This window comes from Acinonyx jubatus, chromosome D3 (genome assembly GCF_027475565.1).
Source record: "Acinonyx jubatus isolate Ajub_Pintada_27869175 chromosome D3, VMU_Ajub_asm_v1.0, whole genome shotgun sequence".
Classification (NCBI taxonomy): Eukaryota; Metazoa; Chordata; class Mammalia; order Carnivora; family Felidae; genus Acinonyx; species Acinonyx jubatus.
The window spans coordinates 91,329,541-91,338,691 of NC_069392.1; positions in this window are offsets into that span (position 1 = coordinate 91,329,541).

Here is a 9,151-nt window from a genome sequence, read left to right on the forward strand (position 1 = left end):
CCGTGGCATCACCTTCGCGGGACAGGAGCCTGACCACAGCCCGCCCCCCGGGCCACAGCCCTGCTCGCCTGCCGGCCGCGCCCTTCATGGCAGAGCAGAACGCGGGGCCGGGGTCTTGGTAAGCAGCCGCCTCTTGTCCCCTACATCAGACTCTAGCGGGAGCTTCGTCCTTGAAGATTGTCTCCGCCGATTCGCGTGAGCTCTGATATTGGGTGACACAGAAATCACGAAGAATGTCAGAAATGATATCGGAAATCCGCTTCTGGGCTGCACACAGGGCTTCCTCGTTCTGTTACAAAGACCAAAAAGATTCCCCTTCAGATGCTCCAGATTTGCCTTAAAAAGCTGTGGGAAAGTACAACCGTCTGAGAGAGACAGCACGAGATCATTAGTAAAAGCACGTGCTCTAGAATCGGGAATCCCAGCCTTGAAACCTCGGACGAGGCCCTGACTTTCCACGAGCCTCGGTTGTAAAACAGGCTCATTCATACCTGGAAAGCCCGCTGTGAGCGTGAGAAGTTATATGTGTCACTCACATACGCTTCTTTCGGTCTTTACTTTGGTTATGTTCACTGAAGCATAAAAGCCAAGCTGCGTGAGTCCAAGATGCTCTTTTCGTACTAACTGGGGACCATTTCATAAGTGGCTGTGTTGACGTCTTTAGGCTCCTGGGCAGGGAAGGAAGCACATCCTTGCTGCATTTCACCTGAGTAATCACGTGGTTGGAAACTTCGTGCACTCACAGCTACTTTGCACTCCACACTCGTGTGTGTGGGAAGGGATGCAAGAGGCGTTTGGAAGCCCTCTGTGGACGGACATGTCCCCCGGCTGTGCTAAGAATGTCCCAGTGTGGGGTTAAAATGTTTTCACCCTCTGTGTCACCTAGCCAATATCCTGACAGCCAGTGGGCATGCTGGAAGTGTCCCGGAATAAAATTCCCTGTCGTGATCATCTAGGGTGAATTATAGATAAACGGTGGGCTGTAGGTCCACCCAGTACTTTCTCTGTGAAGGGCCAGACTGAGCAGTTCTGGCTTTGTGGCCGGACGTCTCGGTCACAGCTTCCCAGCTGTGCTGCCATAGCCAGGAGCAGCCGCAGGCAACAGATAAATGAGTGTATGCTGTGTGCCAATAAAACTTTATTTACAGACATGGAAATGTGAACCCCATATACTTTTCACTTGTCCAGAAATTCAATTCTTCTTTTGACTTTTTTCACCCATTAAAAAATGGAAAAACCATTGTGAGTTTGCAGGCTGTACAAGCACAAGCAGTCGGTGGGTTTTGCCAGTCACCAACCTAGAAGATTATTTCGTATATAGTCAGATTCTCCATAATATCCCCAGCCCACATTGGCATGAGCAGAAGATGTCAGTTTACTAAAACTGTGATGTCTTGCTGTAAACCTCAGTTGTCCGTGTAACAACCCAAAATAAGCAAACCTCCTGTCTGGACAGAACGAGTTCCGATCTGGATCTGTGGGACCCGACAGTGGAGACACCAGTCTGGGAAGGGAGGGGTTTCGGGATTGCGCTGCAGGGGTGAGGGGGAGCCTGGGAGGGGCCGGACGGGGCTGGAGGCTGGAGGAGGAGAGGCCCTGACCCCCAGAGCCCCCCAGGCCTCGGGCCTCAAGCAGCTTGAGGCTCGGCAGCCTTCCTGCCCGCAGCTCTGGGGCCTCATGTGCCATGGCCTCGGCCTGTCCTCCCAGAGCCTGTCCATAACACCATGGGAGGCCTGGCTGTACCAGCTCCCGGCAAGCCCTCCCCCAGCCACACGGGCCCATGACACCCAGGCAGGTCACTCCTTGTCACGTGTCGCGCCCCCAGCTGGCTGTCCTAACACCTGAGATGGGAGGGGCGTCCGCAGGTCCTGTGGCCACTGCTGTCCTTGGGGCGGATCCCCGCCTCCAAGCTGGAAAGCCTCTGTGAGGGCCTTGGTGCAAGTCAGAAAATGCCGAGAAAGGCCTGCCAAAATGTGTTGCTTTTCTAGACATTTAACAAGCGGGCTATGAAAGAGAGGAGACGGAGCCCAAACATTAATCAGAAAACCGAAAAGAACTAAACTGAAACCTAAATTTGGGGGGAACAAGTTTCAACCTTTTTTTTTGAAGAAATAAAAAGAGAGCAATGGAGTGTGTGTGTGTGTGTGTGAGAGAGAGAGTTTCTGTGTGCGTGATCATGCATGTGTGAGTTCATATATGTGTGTGTGAGCTCTCGCCCACGAGTGTGAGCCCACCTCTGTGCGTGTGAGTTCACACGTGCGTGTGAGTGTGAGCCCACCTCTGTGCGAGTGAGTTCACGCGTGCGTGTGTGAGCCGACCTCTGTGCATGTGAGTTCGCGCGTGCGTGTGAGCTCCCGCCTGTGAGTGTGAGCCCTCCTATGTGCGTGTGAGTTCACGCGTGTGCGTGAACCCACCTCTGTGCGTGTGAGTTCTCGTGTGCATGTGAGCTCCCGCCCGCGGGTGTGAGCCCACCTCTGTGCGTGTGAGTTCACGTGCATGTGAGCTCCCACCCACAAGTGTGAGCCCACCTCTGTGTGTGTGAGTTCACGCGTGCGTGTGAGTGTGAGCCCACCTCTGTGCGTGTGAGCTCCCGCCCGCGAGTGTGAGCCGACCTCTGTGCATGTGAGTTCGCGCGTGCGTGTGAGCTCCCGCCCACGAGTGTGAGCCCACCTCTGTGCGAGTGAGTTCACGCGTGCGTGTGAGCTCCCACCCGCGAGTGTGAGCCCACCTCTGTGCGAGTGAGTTCACACGTGTGTGTGTGTGAGCCCACCTCTGTGCAAGTGAGTTCACGCGTGCGTGTGAGCTCCCACCCGCAAGTGTGAGCCCACCTCTGTGCGTGTGAGTTCACACGTGCATGTGTGTGTGAGCCCACCTCTGTGCGAGTGAGTTCACGCGTGCGTGTGAGCTCCCGCCCGCAAGTGTGTGCACATGGCTGTCCAGCCGTGGGCAGGGAGGCAGCTGCAGACAAGAATAGTCTGTTCAACGAACAATCCTAAAACTGGTATGGAACCAAGAAAGACCCCAAATAACCACAGTAATGTTGAAAAAGAAAACCAGGGGTGCCTGGGTGGCTTAGTTGGTTGAGCGTCCGACTTCAGCCCGGGTCATAAACTCACAGTTTGGGGGTTCAAGCCCTGCGTCAGGCTCTGTGCTGACAGCTCGGAGCCTGGAGCCTGCTTCAGATTCTGTGTCTCCCTCTCTCTCTGCCCTCCTCCACACATGCTCTGTCTCTCTCTGTCTGTCAAAAATAAATAAACATTTTAAAAAAATTTTTTAAAGAAAACCAAAGCCGGAGGCATCACAATCCTGGACTTCAAGCTGTATTACAAAGCTGTAATCATCAAGACGGTACGGTACTGGCACAAGAACAGACACTCAGATCAATGGAACAGAATAGAGAACCCAGAAATGGACCCACAAACGTATGGCCAACGAATCTTTGACAAAGCAGGAAAGAATATCCAATGGAATAAAGACAGTCTGTCTCTTCAGCAAGTGGTGCTGGGAAAACTGAACAGCGACATGTAGAAGAATGAACCTGGACCACTTTTTTACACCACACACAAAAACAAACTCAAAATGGATGAAAGACCTAAATGTAAGACAGGAAACCATCAAAATCCTGGAGGAAAAAGCAGGCAAAACCTCTTTGACGTCGACCTCAGCAACTTCTCACTTGACACGTCTCCGGAGGCAAGGGAAACAAAAACAAAAATGAACTACTGGGACCTCATCAAAATAAAAAGCTTCTGCACAGCGAAGGAAACAATCAGCCCAAACTAAAAGGCAACCGACAGAATGGGAGAAGATATTTGCAAATGACGTATAGGATAAAGGGTTAGTATCCAAAATCTGTAAAGAACTTATCAAACTCAACACCCAAAAACAAATAATCCAGTGAAGAAACGGGCAGAAGACATGAATAGACAGTTTTCCAAAGAAGACATCCAGATGGCCAACTAACACATGAAAAAATGCTCAACATCACTCATCATCAGGGAAATGTGAATCAAAACCACAATGAAATACCTGACACCTGTCAGAATGGCTGAATTTAGTAACTCAGGCAACAACAGATGTTGGCGAGGATGCGGAGAGAGAGGATCTCTTTTGCATTGTTGGTGGGAATGCAAGCTGATGCAGCCACTCTGGAAAATGATATGGAAGTTCCAAGAAAAATTAAAAATAGAACCACCCCATGAGCCAGCAACAGCACTGCTAGGAATTTACCCAAGGGACACAGGAGTGCTGATGCATAGGGGCACATGTACCCCAATGCTTAGAGCAGCGCTTTCAGCAATAGCCAAATCATGGAAAGAGTCCAAATGTCCATCAACTGATGAATGGATAAAGAAGACGTGGTTTATATATACAATGGAATACTGCTTGGCAATGAGAAAGAATGAAATCCTACCATTTGCAGCAACTTGGATGGAACTGGAGGGTATTATGCTGAGTGAAATGAGTCAGGCAGAGAAAGACAGATACCATATGTTTTTACTCATATGTGGATCTTGAGAAACTTAACAGAAGACCAGGGGGGAGGGGGAGGGGGAAAATAGTTACAAACAGAGGGGGAGGCAAACCGTAAGAGACTCTTAAATACAGAGAACAAACTGAGGGCTGATGGAGGGGGCAGGGGAGAGGGGAAAATGGGTGACGGGCACTGAGGAGGGCACTTGTTGGGATGAGCACTGGGTGTCGTGTGTAATCGATGAATCACGGAATCTACTCCCAAAGCCAAGAGCACACTGTATACACTGTATGTTAGCCAACTTGACCATAAATTACATTTAAAAAAAAAAAAAAAGAAGAAGACCAGTCTATTCAGTTCTTCTGAACAAAATTTGATTTTGCTGAGAGCCACCAGCTCACTCACCCGGGGAAACGTGAGCAGGGGCCCCGAGGCCCCACCCCACCTGCTGGGCTCGGGTGGCCGTGCTGTGCGTGGACAACCGTGGGGCAGGGATGGGGTGAGGTGACACAGGGCCCAGGGAAGGCTTCCTGGGGTGGACAGAAGCTAAGGCGGATGGAGCTCCACGCGCCGACGCGCTGGAGAGAACCCGCTGGGAGCCATCGCGGGGAAGTTTCCTGAGACTTTTGGCAAAGAAGACATGTTTGCGGCGCAACATCCCGAATTTTGTTGGCCGGGCGGGTCCTTCTCTTCTCTCAGCCTTGGGAGCCGCTCGTGTCCACCCCACGCCCCTCCCGGCTCTCCCTTTGGGGGAAGAGAACGGGGACAGGGAGGTCTCAGAGCTGCACCCGAGGCCCCTGCGACGTGCCCTGTGCTCGCCCCCATGAGGAAAGGCAGTGCGTGGGACCGCAGTCCGTCCCCCCTCACCCCCCACCGGACTCTGTCCCTGCCACCAGACATCACCCGGACTCTGGACTGGAGCTGTTCTCTACTCTGGGACCCGCCAGGTGCCAGGGGCCGCGGGTGCAGCTGATCTCTGTCCCCAAAGCCAGGGATCTGGTCCAGGTAACCGCACATCTGGTTGTGCATGTTGCACACTCATTCCTTAGGGGGAGAAGCAGCATCTCACGGAGCAACGAGAGTCCCGCAGTCCCGTTAACGGGATCCGGAGAACAGTCTGCTACCCTCGCGGGACAGTCACCTCGACAAAACCCACCAGGGAAAGAACGTTTCCTCTGATGCGAAGATCAGTTCGTGGGAATCAACACAGTTTGGGCTCCAGATCCCAGGGGGCGTTCGAGCGGCTCCAGTGGGACCTGCTGTGAAACCATGGGGGAAATGTGAGCACACCATGCTCCCTCTCACACACGCGCACACATGCACGCGCACACGTTCCCCTCACGTGCACACACACAAGCACACACATGCACACACGCTGTCCCGAGGCAGGAAGCACAGAGGGGTGTGAGCAGACAGGAGCCCACCGGGGACCGAGCATCTCCAAGCCCCTCAGTCCTCACTGTATAAGAATAGCTCCTGCGGGAGGTTTGTGATTCATCGTGACCCAGAAGCAGCAGCTGAGCCCATCACGCCGTGCCCGCCGCACCCTGGACGCAGCATCACGGCAGAGACCTTTCCAGGCAACGACACGGCACAGGTGCGAGGTTGCGGGTGTGAACCCGGAGGCCGGGGGCGGGACACAGGGCGGGGGCGGGCGGGGGCGCAGGGACAAGACTGCGCGCGCCAAGCACCCCGCAGGGCTCCCTCCCCGGTGAGTCAGAACCACAGAAGCCCCTTAGGAGAACCTTCAGGGGGCTCTATGACCTCTTGCATTTTGAGGTCCTCAGGGGTAATTCTGTTTGCACACCCTGGGCCTCGGGCCCTGTGTCTCTAGACCAGGACAGCACATTTTGGGGAAAGCCACCCAACAGACACCACATGTAAGACAGTGAACACACTCAGCGGAGCAAAGTCAAAGATCCCAAATGTGACATCAGTGTCACCTGGGTGCAGAGAGGCACATACGGTGTCCCCTCTTCTTCCGACGGGACTCAGACTGCCCTCCCCATGTAACCATGACCCCAGAACGCCAAGTGCACACTCAGAGGAGGGGACACTGGCCGCCTCCGTTTGCCCCATCAGACACGGTCCCCACAAGATCCCCCAGGAAGAAGGAAGCCGTGCGGGGGCCCTGCCCCAGCCTCAGGGGGAGAAGGTGAAGAAGCCCCCGGTTACGGGACAGCACTGGCACTGAACAACGTCTGCTTATGGGAGACACCTGCTCACCTCTGGCTAAAGCTATTCATAGGGATGGGTGTTTGGGGACAGCGCCATCAAAGTTGGTTTCCAAACAAATACAGTGTATGGAGTTAAACGTCCCTGCACGGACGTAACTCGGTATTTGTAGACAACTTCCCACCAACGAGCCTCTGTCGATCCCTCGGAACCTCTGCAGAGAAACACTTCCCCGGGTGTGCCGGGGTCCCCCGGGTGTTTGCAGGCTGCTCAAAAGCTTTCCTCTGGACAGATGAGTTTGGGGAACATTTAGCCCGACTAAGTTAGCACTTGGATGCTCGTCCCGGAGACTGAATCGCATCATTTCACCGCATTTTCACAACTCAGATGCAGAAGCCCCAGACGCCTCAGAAGCCCCGACAGGTGATACTCACTGTCGAAGGGGGCGCACAGGAACTGCGGGGGGCCGGCGTGAGCACCTCACGCACCGTCCGTGACGGCGGGAGGTGGGTGGTGGCGGAGGACGGGTGGCTGGGGTGTGGAGGGACACCGTGCTCTGGTCTGCGTCCCACTCCTGACTCCTGATCTCCGCGGGTTTTCCCCGAAATCCTTCCAGAGTGCACGGTACGCCCCCCCCCCCCCGACCCGCGCTGTGTGCCTCCTGCGCTGACGAGGCAGAATCCAGGGTTGACACGCCCCCAGGGGCCGTGCGGGCGCCTTCGGGGTCCTGCTGTGATAACCGCACCTGCCCCGGAGGCACCGCAGGTCAGAGGCTCCTCTGGGGCCGCGACCCCGCACCTCGGCACCTGCCTGGCCACACCTGCCTCGAAGGGGCGGACGGGCTGAGATACAGAGGCTGGGAGTGGGCCGCGCGGGGGAGGCTGTCCCGCGAAGGAAGGACCGACCGCTGGCGGAGGCCAGGAGGAAGGCGTCCGTCCGGAAGGAGCGAGTGATGTCATTTGTCTGCAGCAAATCGTTTCCCGTCCCAAACCCACCTGCACCCCCGCCGCCGGCCACCCCGGGGAAGGAATCCTGGCGAGGCCGCTCAGACCCAGGCCACTGCGCTCCCAAGTCAGCGCTCTGCCCGGCCGTCCCTGACCTCCCTTCCCTGCCTGACCCTCACCCGTGACGCCCCGTGAGGCCGCGGGAGGATGGCCAGGCCAGGGAAAAGAGCACGAGCCGCGTGCAAGTCAGAGCGGGGACAGGAGCTCCCGGCGGACGCAAGAGCTCGAGGCCCCAGTGTCGTCTCCACTCCCGGTAAGGAGCAGGCGTGGTCTGAGCCGCGTTAGCACGCACACAGCAGCAAGCCGGGTGGGGAAGGCCGGAGGTCCGCCGGCTCGGCTGCCCCACCCCTGCTGCTGTGTGTCCCCGAGACACCAAAGCACCGGGTGTGCAGACGGCCAGGAGCACGGGGACCGCGAGCAGGAGGGGGGACACCCAATCCGTCATGTGGGACGGGTGCTGTCGGACAGGCTGCTGCGAGGGGAGGTGCGGGTTCATCCTGCCCACGCTGCCCAGACCCGGCTGAGGACGGGGTGGGGGCCCCACGGCCCGTCAGAGCCGGACGCGGGAGGCCCAGGACCAGTGCTGGCGGCAGGCCTGGCCCCCGGCCCCACGACCCTGACCCTCCGTCGGCTCACCATTCCCGGCCTGTGACTGTGACTCGCCTGCCCGTTCATCCCCCGGCACCCCGGTCAGAAGCGGACTGTCCGAAACCCTCAGCCTCGCAAAGGACTCACTCCCTTCATGCTTTTTCCCGCGTGTTCGGCTTAACAGTCAGGAGTCAAGATCTTGGAAGTTCATGTTTTTGAGCCCCAGCCGTGCGTGGTCCCCTTCTACAGCAGCATTCATGCTGTGGGTTCCAGAACATTCTCGAGGCTGGCACGGGCCTGCGTGGTCTGGGGAACCAGGCGAACCCACTGTTTTAGCCACGCGGCCTCTCCTGCACCCTGCGCACTCCTCTTGGCAAGACTGGCTTCTCCCCTCACTGGGAGCAGGTGTGCGTGTTTATTCCAGAAACATTTTTACCGAATAATCTGCCCTCGGTGAGTCCTGAAAACACTAACGTAAATTCAAACACCATTTCTAACTCAGAAAGGGGTCTGTGGAGAGTTTGGAGAATGGACTATTAATTTCTGGTTTCATGTAACTGTTTTCAGTAAGATTGTGCAGTGCGGAGCAGTGGGCTCAGAAAAGTCCGGATCAAAATAAGGAAACGCAGACTTCCTTTCTATTTAGCCAGTGAATGTCTGTGTGGCCTTGAAATGATTCTCTCTTCGTGACATCTCTGCTCCTTCATCGCAGAAAAAAAGAAAAAACGCTTCATGCCTTTCTGTCCCTCGTGTGACATTTAAGGACAAATGAGAGCCCGTGAGGAAAGACGCGCCGACCGTGGGAAGTCCCGCCGTGCTACAGGCGTTTCCTCGGTCACGTGGGAATAACGCCGGCCTCCTGAGTGTCCTGAGGGCCGATGACACAACAGCACGGCGCGAATCAAAATCT